This window comes from Rattus norvegicus, chromosome 14 (assembly GCF_036323735.1).
Source record: "Rattus norvegicus strain BN/NHsdMcwi chromosome 14, GRCr8, whole genome shotgun sequence".
NCBI lineage: Eukaryota > Metazoa > Chordata > Mammalia > Rodentia > Muridae > Rattus > Rattus norvegicus.
The window spans coordinates 72,142,494-72,156,146 of record NC_086032.1 but is presented as its reverse complement, the minus strand read 5'-3'; the positions used below and the strand labels follow the sequence as shown (position 1 = coordinate 72,156,146).

The 13,653-nt window shown below is 38.0% G+C and overlaps 1 long non-coding RNA gene across 1 annotated transcript in view; it reads right to left on the bottom strand.

The window, feature by feature from the left end:
- The window catches only part of LOC103693081 (uncharacterized), a 112,122-nt gene that overhangs the window by 37,036 nt on the left and 61,433 nt on the right, over positions 1–13,653 (bottom strand). The gene's annotated exons all lie outside the window — the stretch shown is intronic.

Here is a 13,653-nt window from a genome sequence, read left to right as displayed (position 1 = left end):
TCCCTCTTTCCCTCAGTCTACCCAAACCACCCCCCCCCATGCCTATGGAGCAAGGAATCTCAGCTATTTCTCTAGGACTTTGTCTGTCTGCATGCTGTTATGCTCCCCACCATGATGATTATGAACTAATCTCTGAACTAGTTTCAGCAAGCCCCCAATTAAATGTTCTCTTTTGTAAGAATTGCCTTGGTCATGGAGTCTCTTCACAGCAATGGAACAGTGACTAAGACAAGCAGTAAGTAATCTTAACTGCTGAGCTGGCTCTCTAGCCCAACTTGCAATTTAAAGTACAAGACATCTTTATCTCTGGAAATTTCCATTGGATATTTTCAGGCAGACCACAGGTTGCTGAAACAGAAAGCAAAAACTGTGTATAGAGAAAGAGGGCTATGTTTATCATTGTTCAACCAAAACAAACAAAGAAATAAAAATAAAACCTTCTTTCTTAGATCTGGTTAGTAACAAACACAAATAGGATGGTACCCTTCTCTAAAATCACTCAGAATGACTCCAGCTCTATTCTTCTCTTTCAATAGTTTCCTCATCTAACTAGTGCTGACATCATTTACTCAGTGCCCCTGTTTTACTTGTCTCTATTTAGCCTCTATTCTTGGGACTTTGCCAAACTGAAGCTTCAACATACTTTTGCTTTTCCTCAGCACTTATCCTATCTTGCACTCTCTCATCTCCTGTTCAGATGACCCATCCGACTACACTCATGCATCCCAACTTTGGTGAGAACTCTTTCTTACTACAAAGGCAAAACAAATAGAGAGAAATTTGGACATTAGAATAGCAGTGTGAAATCATGTTGTTCTATACTACCTGGAGATCACAGACAGAACCCAATGTATCTTCAACACAGTGTCAGTTTCCAGCAGCTTTCTAGAATAATAATTAGATCTCCACAGGATGGAGGGTGGGGAGAATTTGTGCTTTTCCTTCCTCCTTCTGCAACTGGCTATTCAAGGTGGAAGCTGAATAAAATGGCTGTGGTGGCACGATGCTGGCCCACTTTAAAGCTTCTATTATGAAACCCAGTTGCATAAGCTATAAGAGCAAATAACATATTCTCAGGAACAAATTCTAGTGAATCAGCTCATTTTAGATTCACATCTTCATCTGTCTCTGAAGTGGCTTATTTAAATTTTAATAGAAAACGTTGGATGTGGCGCTCCAGTGGAAGCAATGAAAATAACACTGTTTATCCCCAAGATAAAATTGTGTTGGGAGTTGGAAAAAAAACACAGAGAAAAATATGATGCTAATTTCTTGAAAACAAACCTTCTCTGTCCCACTTTGTAGAAGCTGGACAAAGCAATATAAACTCTATTGTACTGAACAAAGGCAACAGTGGCTTTTTTTTTTTTTTTTTGTGACTCACTATCCTTTTATGTGTGGATTTTTAAAAGCAATAATCTGAAAAAAATAACCTTTTGTAAAACTGAAAAATAATCTTGCAAAACAAAAACAAATGTTTGCCATTGTCTAGGGGTAGTGGGGGGTGGGGCTGCAGATAGAAGGCAGTATGGGGAAGTGGGAAGGTCTTATAAATTAAATATCAGGAGTCAGTACTAGAATTTCTACTTCCTGCATATGTGATTATGGAAAAGGGTATTAACAATGATGGGACCCATACTAGTCTCTCTAATGAATGATCGGCATGGTGCTGTCATGAAGAGAAATCTAGAATATGGCCAGTTACTTGCCTAGTCCAGTATTAGCAAATGTCAGTCTTCTTCATACTTTCTAGACTAAGACTTAGTCAATCAGGACCCATGGGTCATATCTGGCCAGCTTCTTGTGTTTGAGGACAGTTTCATGGAAACACAGCCAAATTGTTAAACATATCTATGGTTGCTTTGGTGTCATAGTTGTAGAACCCTGTGGCTGCAACAGACCATTTGGCAAGAGCCCAGAATAATTACTCTTCAAATTTTCCTGAAAAAGGTTTGTCAACTTTCATTCCAGGCACTTTTGATATTTAGGGTTCATATCAGACAACCCCAGTGCCCCAGCTCCCATGTAAACTCAAGCACCAGAGCCTGTGGGTTCTACTTCCAAATTCCCTGGTAAGTCTTTGTTGCCTCAATCCATTCCTAATACCACCACTGTAATTGTAGTTACCACTATTACTGCAGTCAATCACACACACACACACACACACACACACACACACACACACACACACACGTTTCAAGCGAGCTTCCTAAAACGTAAAACATGCCTAAAACACAAATCATGCTCTGACATATGCTCCTTTAATACTCATAACAATTAGCCATCATAATACTGTGCATAGATAAGATTCTTTAACATTTTCCACCAGAATTTCAGTTTTTTGCTTTCTCTTTTGTTTTTTAATGTTTGGTTGTTGTTTATTTTTTTTATTTGTTTGTATTTTAGGGTAGAATGAAATTATGCTCACTGCAAGCTCTGTGTTCTAGCACATGGCCCGTCCCTTTGCAACAGCAAAGAGTAGTGGCTAAGAGAGACAGAACCCTGAAACTCCTCAGCTACTAACCAATTTTTTTGAACAAACCTTTCAAATAAGTAACTCCTCATTCTATACATATGTTAAAGTGAAAATAATCATATGTCATGTAATAGAATAACACAATTATACTATGTTGTGAGAACAAGATTGAGTAACACATGGGAAACATTTTGAATAACAGGAGGGTTTGTTATTCTGATTATGAAAGGTCACCAATGTAATTAGAATGGAGAACGAGAGACATAACTCAGTGGCAGAGCAGAACATTAACTTGTCATATAGAAGGTCTTCAGTTAGTTCCCTGCATAAAAGAAATGGTGAAAGAGTATAACATAAGTACTACTAAGTTCTTCCCTTCAATCTCCAACCAAGCAATTTGAGGGTGTATAGTTATCTGAAGTTCATATCTATGTGCCAATAACAACAGACTGCTTGAATTTTCCTCCAAAGTCCCCTGTATTACATATCTCTTTCTCTTTCACTTGCTGTTCTCTCATAATTCCTTGTCTCCAAAGTGAATCCTTGTTGTCAACTCTCTCCAAAGGACACATTCATCCCAAAGCCAACTGCTCCTGTTTCTTTCCTTTGTCTAAAACAACCAAACGAAAATCGCTCTTTTCTATGCCCAATGAGATATCACAGACTATATAATAGATAGATAGATAGATAGATAGATAGATAGATAGATAGATAGATAGATAGGTATGCATAGATACACAGATACGTAGATATAGATGATAGATAATTAGGTATATAGAAGCATAGATAGATACATAGATATAGATAGACAGATGTAGATAGAGAGATAGATGATAGATAGATACTAGATAGATAAGAGATATAGATAAATGGTTATAACTCTTCTTCATACTTACATAGATAAAGTATTGTTTATGTAAATTGCTGTCACAATATTCCTTAATGTGATGGTTACACTTTGGTGAGATGTTTGTATCAACTTTGTTTTGTTAGTTTTAGCAATCTATTTACGTCTCCTTCAATTGTTTTCATTTATTACAGGACAGCAAGGATACCTTACTCACCTTAGAATGTCTTAACGGTTTTGTCTTCTCTAAAGGCAGTAGGCACTCATGAGATGCTTATTAATTTGCTCCCTGTGGTTAAGACAGTTTTGTATCATCAGCACCACTGCAGCTCAGTAGGCTTTTGGGCAAATGTTTGTGGACTGGTGCCAAGGTGGAACGGCATCTTTGATATCAGTTCCTTGCTTTCTAAAATTAAACTTGTAAAGCCAGTGACAGTGCAACTCAATATGAGAAGGACAAAGCTTAGCCACTTCTTGGGTCAGAAAGAAAGGCAAGGAACCTAGTTTTCAATACCAATGCAAGCATGAATCTAGCCAACTGTGGAAGGGGAGAGTATGTGGCAGCTTGAGAGAGAACATAGACTTACTTCCCGTTCTTCCCTGAGGCCCTCATAAGGTCCAATGGAGGACCTCTGATCCTCAGCACTTTAGCCCTTGCCCTCAGCAAGGTATGCTACTGCTCATTACCATGCTACTAACTCTACTATTCTTTAGGAACAGTGTGGTCTTTCTGACATCCTAGACACATATAACAATGGAGTACTATGTGTGGGGCAGTGTCTAAGTGCTAAAAATGCAACAAGGATTAATTGTCTGGTAGAAGCTCACAGCCTAAGAGACAAAGAGAGAGGTCTATAAAGAACTAAAGCATAGGCAGACATCCCGAGGCCGAGGGACAGACTTAGCAGTCTCTAGCAGACTCTGCACACCTTGGCCCACATCCCTGGTCCAAGGGGAAACTGCACAGTGCCTCTGGACAAAGGAATATAGGAACAGACAGCCACCAGTACCAGCGGTTCTGGTCTGTGCCCAGTACTGAACTGATCCCACCAAATAGCTCCCTGCATCCAAATCCCATGGGGGAGAGAGCTGGAACCTCAGAACTGTGGTTCTCTGACTCCTGTGAAGTCAGAAGCGAATACTCTTGGCCCACAGTCCAGACCCAAGAGGGAATCTCAAAGTGCCAACTGTGCCTGCTGGGTGCAAGGACCTACACGAGCAATCAGAGGCAGGACCCTTTGATTCCTGCCCATGCGTAGAGCCAAAAGACAGTTTCCACGAGCACCTCCACAGCTGAGAGCAGAGCACTTGTTCTCATGAAAGGTTGTAAGAAAACAGGAAAACAGTTCTACAGGAGTGCTGACACAGAGGCCTACATCAGGGCCAAGTCACTCCCAGAAACAGCAAGACAAGCAAACACCAGAGACAACCCATTGGCTAGAGGCAAGCGCAGGAACATAATCAACAGAAACCAAGACTACTTGGCATCATCAAAGCCCAGTTCTTCCACCAAAGAAAATACTGGATATCCAAACACACCAGAAAAGCAAGATTTAGATTTGAAATCACATTTTTTTGATAACTTTTAGAAAGACATAAAGAACTCCCTTAGAGAAATGCAGGAAAGCACAAGTAAACAAGTAGAAACCCTTAGAGAGGAAACACAAAAATCACTGAAAGGATTACAAGAAAGCACAACCAAACAGGTGAAGGAATTGAAAATGGACACAGAAACAATAAAGAAAGCATAAAGGAAGACAACCCTGGATTTAGAAAACCAAAGGAAGAGACAAGGAGCCATAGACACAAGCATCATCAACAAAATATAAGAGATAGAAGAGAGAATCTCAGGGGTAGAAGATACCATAGAAAACATCAACACAACTGTGTAAAACGCAAAAAGGTCCTAGCCCAAAACATACAGGAAATCCAGGACACAATCAGAAGATCAAACCTAAATATAAAAGTTATAGAAGAAAGTGAAGACTCCCAACTTAAGGAGACAGTAAATATATTCAACAAAATTATAGAAGAAAACTTCCCTAACCTAACGAAAGAGATGCCCATAAACATACAAGAAGCCTACAAAACTCCAAATAGAATGGACCAGAAGAGAAATTCCTCCTGTCACATAGTTAAAACTGCAAATGCACAAAACAAAGAAAGAATATTGAAATCAGTAAGGGAAAAAGGTCAAGTGACATATAAAGGCAGACCTATAAGAATTACACCAGGCTTCTCACCAGAGATTATAAAAGCCATAAAATACTGGGCAGATATCATACAGACCCTAAGAGAACAAAAATGCCAGCCCAAGTTACTGTATCCAGCAAAACTTTCAATTAACATAGATGGAGAAATCAAGATACTCCATGACAAAGCCAAATTTACGCAATATCTTTCTACAAATCCAGTCCTACAAAGGATAATAGATGGAAAACTCCAACACAAGGAGAGAAACTACATCGTACAGAAAGCAAGAATATAACTTCCTTGCATTGAAACCAAAGGGGAGACAAACATAATTCCACCTGTAACAATGGAAATAACAGAAAATGACAATCACTATTACTTAATGTCTCTCAACATCAACGGACTCAATTCCCCAATAAAAAGACATAGACTAACAGACTAGATATGTAAAGAGGACCTAGCACTTTGCTGCATATAGGAAACACATCTCAGAGACAATACAGACACTACCTCAGAGTAAATGGCCGGAAAAAAATTTTCCAAGTAAATGGCCCAAAGAAACAAGCTGAAGTTGCCATTCTAATATTAAATAAAGTTGACTTTCAACCAAGAGTCATTAAAAAAATAAAGAAGGACACTTTATATTCATCAAAGCAAAAATCCACCAAGATGAACTCTCAATCCTAAATATCTATGCTCCAAATGCAAGGGCACCTACATTGATAAAAGAAACCTTACTAAAGCTCAAAGCACACATTGCACCTCACATGTTAATAGTAGGAGATTTCAACTCCCCACTCTCATCACTGGACAAATCATGGAAACAGAAATTAAACAGAGACATAGAAAAACTAACAGAAGTTATGAACCAATTGGATTTAACAGCTATTTATACAACATTCCATCCTAAAACAAAAGAATATACCTTCTTCTCAGCACCTCATGGAACCCTCTCCAAAATTGACCATATAATTGGTCACAAAACAGGCCTCATGAGATACAGGAAGATAGAAATAGTCCCATGCGTCCTATCAGATTACTACATTCTAAGACTGGTCTTCAATAACAATAGTGACAGAAAGCCCACATAAACATGGAAGTTGAACAATGCTCTACTCAATGACAACTTGATCAAGGAAGAAATAAAGAAAAAAACTAAAGACTTCTTATAATTTAATGAAAATGAAGATACAACATTCCCAAACTTATGGGACACAATGAAAGCTAGAGGAAAACTCATAGCTCTGAGTGCCTGCACAAAGAAACAGGAGAGAGCATATGTCAGCAGCTTGACAGTACACCTTAAAGCTCTAGAACAAAAAGAAATAAATAAAACCAAGAGGAGTAAAAGGCATGAAATAATCAACACAGAGCTAAAATCAACCAAGTAGAAATGCAAAGGACTATACAAAGAATCAACAAAAGCAGGAGCTGGTTCTTTGAGAAATTCAACAAGATAGATAAACCCTTAGCCAGAATAATCAGAGGTCACAGAGAGTATATCCAAATTAACAAAATCAGAAATGAAAAGGGAAACATAACAACAGAATCTGAATAAATTTTTAAAAATCAGATCCTATTACAAAAGCTTATATTCAACAAAACTGGAAAATCTGGAGGAGCAATTTTCCAGACAGATACCAGGTACCAAAGTTAAATCAGGAAGAAATAAATCATGTAAACAACCCCATAACTCCTAAAGAAATAGAAGCAGTTATGAAAAGTCTCCCAACCAAAAAGAGCCCAGGTCCAGATCGGTTCAGTGCAGAATTCTATCAGACCTTCATAGAAGACCTCATATCAATACTTTCCAAACTATTCCACAAAACTGAAACAGATGGAGCACCGAATTCTTTCTATGAAGCCACAATTACTCTTATACCTAAACCATGCAAAGACCCAACAAAGAAAGAGAACTTCAAACCAATTTCCCTTATGACACAAAAATACTCAATAAAATTCTTGCAAACCAAGAACAGATCAAAACAATCATCCATCATGATCAAGTATGCAGGGATGGTTTAATATACGGAATACCATCAATGTAATCCACTATATAAACCAAGTCAAAGATAAGAACCACATGGTCATTTCATTAGATGCTGAGAAAGCATTTCACAAAATTCAACACCCCTTCATGATAAAAGTCATGGAAAGATCAGGAATTCAAGGCCCGTATCTAAACATAGTAAAAGTAATATACAGCAAACCAGTAGCTAACATTGAACTAAATGGAGAGAAACTTGAAGCAATCCCACTAAAGTCAGGGACTAGACCCACTCTCTCCCTACTTATTCAATATAGTTCTTGAAGTCCTAGCCAGAGCAATCAGACAGTGAACAGAGGTCAAAGGGATATGAATTGGAAGGGAAGAAATCAAAATATCACTATTTGCAGATGATAGGATAGTGTACTTAAGCGACCCCAAAAGATCCACCAGAAAACTACTTAACCTGATAAACAACTTCAGCAAAGTGTCAGGGTATAAATTTAACTCAAACAAATAAGTAGTTTTCCTCTACTCAAAGGAAAAACAGGCTGAGAAAGAAATTAAGGAAATGACACCCTTCACAATAGTCACAAATAACATAAAATATCTTGGTGTAACTTTAATCAAGCAAGTGAAAGATCTATATGACAAGAATTCAAATCTCTGAAGAAAGAAATTGAGGAAGATCTCAGAAGATGGAAAGATCTTCCATGCTCATGGATTGGCAGGATTAATATATTAAAGATGGCCATTTTGCCAAAATCAATCTACAGATTGATCAATGCAATGCCCATCAAAATTCCTACTCAATTCTTTATAGAGATAGAAAGAGCAATTTGCAAATTCATTTGGAATAACAAAAAACCCAGGACAGTGAAAACTATACTCAACAATAAAAGAATATCTGGGGGAATCACCATCCCTGACTTCAAGCAGTATTACAGAGCAATAGTCATAAAAACTATATGGTATTTGTACAGAGACTGGCAGTTAGATCAGTGGAACAGAAATGAAGACCCAGAAATGAACCCACACACCTTTAGTCACTTGATCTTTGACAAAGGAGCTAATACCATCCAATGGAAGAAAGATAGCATTTTCAACAAATGGTGCTGGTTCAACTGGAGGTCAGCATATAGAAGAATGCAAATCGATCCATTCTTATCACCATGTACAAAGCTTAAGTCCAAGTGGATCAAGGACCTCCACATCAAACCAGATACACTCAAACTAATAGAAGAAAAATTGAGGAAGAACACATGGGCACTGGGGAAAATTTCCTGAACAAAACACCAGTGGTTTATGGTCTAAGATCAAGAATCAACAAATGGGACCTCATAAAACTACAAAGCTTTTGTAAAGCAAAAGACACTGCCATTAGAACAAAATGGCAACCAACAGATTGGGAAAAGATCTTTACTAATCCTACATCTGATAGAGGGCTAGTATCCAAAATATACAATGAACTCGAGACATTAGACTCCAGAGAACCAAATCACCCTATTAGAAAATGGGGTACAGAGCTAAACAAAACATTCTCAGCTGAGGATTATTGGATGGTCAAAAAGCACCTAAAGAAATGTTCAATATCCTTAGTCATCAGGGAAATGCAAATCAAAACAACACTGAGATTCCACCTCACACCAGTCAGAATGGCTAAGATTAAAAACTCAAATGACAGCAGATGCTGGTGAGTATGTGGAGAAAGAAAAACACTCCTCCACTGTTGGTGGGATTACAAACTGGTACAACCACTCTGGAAATTAGTCTGGAGGTCCCTCAGAAAGTTGGACATTGAACTACCTGAGGACCCAGCTATACCTCTCTTGGGCATATACCCAAAAGATGCTCCAACAATGACACATGCTCCACTCTGTTCATAGCAGAGTTATTTATAATAGCCAGAAGCTGGAAAGAACCCAGATGCCCTTCAACAGAGGAATGGATTCAAAAAATGTGGTACATCTACACAATGGAATACTGCTCAGCTATCAAAAACAATGACTTCATGAAATTCATAGGCAAACAGAATGAACTAGAAAATATTATCCTGAGTGAGGTTACTCAATCACAGAAAAATACACTTGGTATGCACTCATTGATAAGTGGATATCAGCCAAAAAGTTTAAATTAGCCAAGATGCAATCTACAGACCACAGGAAGCTCAAGAAGAAGGATGACCAAAATGCAGATGCTCCCACTGCTTCTTAAAAAGGGGAAAATATTCATAGGAGGGGATATGGAAGCAAAGTTTAGAGCTCAAGGAATGACCATTCAGAGCCTGACACACATGTGGCATATATATATATATATATATATATATATATATATATATATATATATATATATATATATCCACCAAAAAAACTAGATAAGATTGATGAAGCTAAAAAAATGCATGTGGAAAGGGACGGGATATAGATCTCTCCTGAGAGACAATCCAGAGTATGTCCAAAACAGAGGTCAATGCTAGCAGCAAACCACTGAACTGAGAATAGGACCCTGTTGGGGGGAATTAGAGGAAGTATTCAAAGAGTTGAAGGAGCTTGCAACCCCATAAAAACAACAGTGCCAACCAACCAGAGCTTCCAGGGACTAAACCACTACCGAAAGACTATACATGGACTGACCCAGGGCTCCAACTGCATATGTAGCAGAGAATAGCCTCGTTGGGGCATCAGTGGAAGGGAAAGCCCTTGGTTTTGCCAAGGTTGGACCCACAGTGCAGGGGAATATGGGGGAGGGCAAGAAGGGGGATCTATAAAGGGAATACTCGTATGGGGGAGGGAAGGGGAGGGAATGGGGGCTTATGGACAGGAAACAGGGAAGAGGAATAACCTTTTAAATGTAAGTAAAGAAATATATAAAACATTTTTTAAAAAAGAACTAAAGCACATATATAAAAATAATAGAGGACAACGTGGATATTACCAGGTAAATAATAATGGTGCAAAACATTTCTTACAGTAGAAAATTTTAATATATTTTCTATAGGAAATCACATTATAGGAATGGATATGCATATGTGTGTGCATTAAAATATTAACATGAAAAATTAAAGTGGTTGAGCCCAACTATGATGGAAAAATACCTAATATATGTTTTAACAATAAGTTTACTTATTCTAATATTAAGAACATAATACATTGATATTAGCACTAGTCCACATGTTGATGAAGGAACTGTTCTGTTGACTGAATTAGTATCTATATCTAGAAGCCATAGGAGGTCAGATACTTTCTTCATAATCTAATAATAATTTGCATGTGATACACACATGATTAAGTGGGAGCTCCGACCACCCAGAGAACTTATAACCTTAAGCAGTAACATAAAACCTCACAGTAATAGAAATGATTGATCCAAAAGTCTGGTTCATGAAGCCTCTGGTGAGGCTGTAAATGTCCAGAGACAGTAATGAAAGCTTCCATTTGACTGGGTCTCTGCTATGGCAGTGGGTAGACATGGCTTCCTTTGATTGTTATCCCTTTTCCAGGGCTGTATTGTTGGCTTTCCTTCAATTCTGTGAGCCTGCCCATTTTACCATCCACTAATTCATTTTATTTTTAAATAAGTCAGTGATGTTTCTGTGGCCTTCAAACACTGAGAGTGGTAAGTAACTACTGTGTGTTACTGACTCTTTTTGTTAACTTTTTCCCCAAACAATTCAATTTAATGGCCACATTCTGGCATGGAATTGTTTTTCTGAGATACTAAACTCTAAGAGGATATAAATAATAGTTATTCTAACCAAATGGACATTTTAATAATAGCTATTATCAAATCTGTCCCTAATAGTATCTTAATTTGTCATGGCTTAACAGAAACAACATGACCCATTGGATAGAAAACATAGGGTGTGTGATGCCTCGGAAAATGTTCGTCTTTAGCTATGATGGTTCTTTGTCATTTTATGACTCAAGACAGACAAAATGCCATTAAATGTTGTTTTGAAGCATCAAATTATAACTGTTCAAATAAATATGCATTTGCTTTCTAAATCTACATAAAAATGGAATTTTATAAAGCCAGGGAAAATAACTCAAAAGATATGTGGAAAAATGTTTAGTATAAATCAAGCCAATCCCTATCCATTCTTCATTATTATTTAAATTGTGAGTGTTGACCTACCAAAAACCAGGAAATAATACCTACCCAATCAACTCCTCTATGCATCCAGTTCAAAAATAAGTAAACTGAAGTTCATGCCAGCTACGTACATCATATCTACAGGGTTGTACCCTCATAATTATTCATGTCTCTGGTTTTGGCTTAGTCTGTTAGAATAGAGTCATGGTGTTTAGGAAACGCCCCACTTTGTTATGAGTTTAGAAATCCATGGGTGAATTCTGTGAGCCATTTAGCACATCCATCCCCACGGTGGAAGAGCTTTCAAACAAGCTTGTTCCCCAAAAGGCTGGAAGATGAGGGTCATAGAAAAATATCAAAGATCCACACAAGTAAAAGGACTGTGTCCTAAGTCACAGGAGCATGAGAGAAAGGTTAAGTTCATATGTTCAGTCATGCGTGTCTAATAGAAAGTCCTTCCATGCATTAGGGGATATCATAGAGGTGCCCTGAATTATGCCTAACAAACTTTTTATTAATTCTGTTAACATTTTATACATGTTTATTGTACATTAGGATTGCTTTCTCCCCCAACACCTCTTTTTATCTCCTTCCCATTCCTGCAAGCCTGTTTCCATTCCTAAAAGCTCCTTTCCCAAATCCTTTAGTTGTTGTTGCTGCATTGTGACTCATTTAATTAACCAGGGATATCTGTGTAAGCACTGGGTTCAACTATCTCTTGGTGTATAGTGGGGCAACCAGTGGGTATGCAACCAAAAAAAAGAATGATCCCCTCCTTCCTGAATCTATTAGTACCAAAAAGTTCAGCAATGAATTGAAAAGTTCAACAGGAAATCCTGAGTGCCTTCCCATCTGTGCCTGACTGTTGATGGGCCATTTCGGTGTTTTTTAACTTTTGTCTTCTTCTCCAGATCATTGTACTTCAAATCCCAATTACCTAATGACTACCTTGTCCCCATAGTTCAACAAGGGCATCTGAATATTCTTCTGCTACCATGGCTGTTGCAGCCGATGCTGCCATCCAAGGCCCAAATACTGACTTTAAACCTAAAAATGGCAGCGTTGCTGGTCCCAGTACCATGCCAACACCCTCAGCTGGCTCACCCTTTGATAAAGGTCAATGTTATACAATGCCTTTGACAATTTTCATATCAGTCTTTGATCCTATAACATTTCCTGAGTGGGCATAGCTTTCTTTCCAGTTTCTCTGCATACACTATGTCAATATATGCCTCAATATACCCTCCAGCCACCAACTAGGATCTATTAACCTTCAACAGCACTGACATAATTTGGAAACATACTGTGTAGGCTTAACCCTTGCTTTCTTATTTATTAAATGTATCTTTGTCCTACGTCCAGGATGCTTTCCTACCTACAAGAGTTACCCCAAGCACCAGAAAAAGAACCACTAGGCAGTGTTTAAACTTGTTGTTGGCCCATTGTAAAGTGTCAAGTGAGTGTTAGACATTTGGTGTTTTGCTAAGATGGCAGGCATTAATTTAACAGGTGGCAAGCTCAGAATAGATTTTGCTCGTTGTGGCTTTTTTATTGAATTGATGCTAAAGATATAATTAGTGTGACAATGTCAACATTGAAAGGGAGACCACAGGTTGAGAAAGACTGTGAAGTGCTTACTTAGTCTACAAGTATCTATGCATTGCTTTTCTGAAGATCAAAGGTCAAAAGAAAATGAAATTAGGTGACCATAGGCCCATGTGCATCATCTGTGTCCTTAATGGAGAAATTAAGGGATCTGGGAGGATATATTATATAATGGTGGCAGATATGGGAGAGGACAGGTTGCAGCACTGAACCAAACCAATCATCATGTTCCTTATCAAGGGCTTAGTAGGTCACATTTGACCACTAGTTAGATTTCTGGAGTTGTTGGTAGAAATTCTAATAAAAAGTCAATCCTTCCTAAGCTTACAATCCCATAATGGTTATCAAGAAAATGTTCCTTAGCAATCTCTTCCTACTCCTTATGGTATAGACAGTATATATCAAACTGACATATTTGTAGAACAAGAAGCCAAATGAATACACACACACACA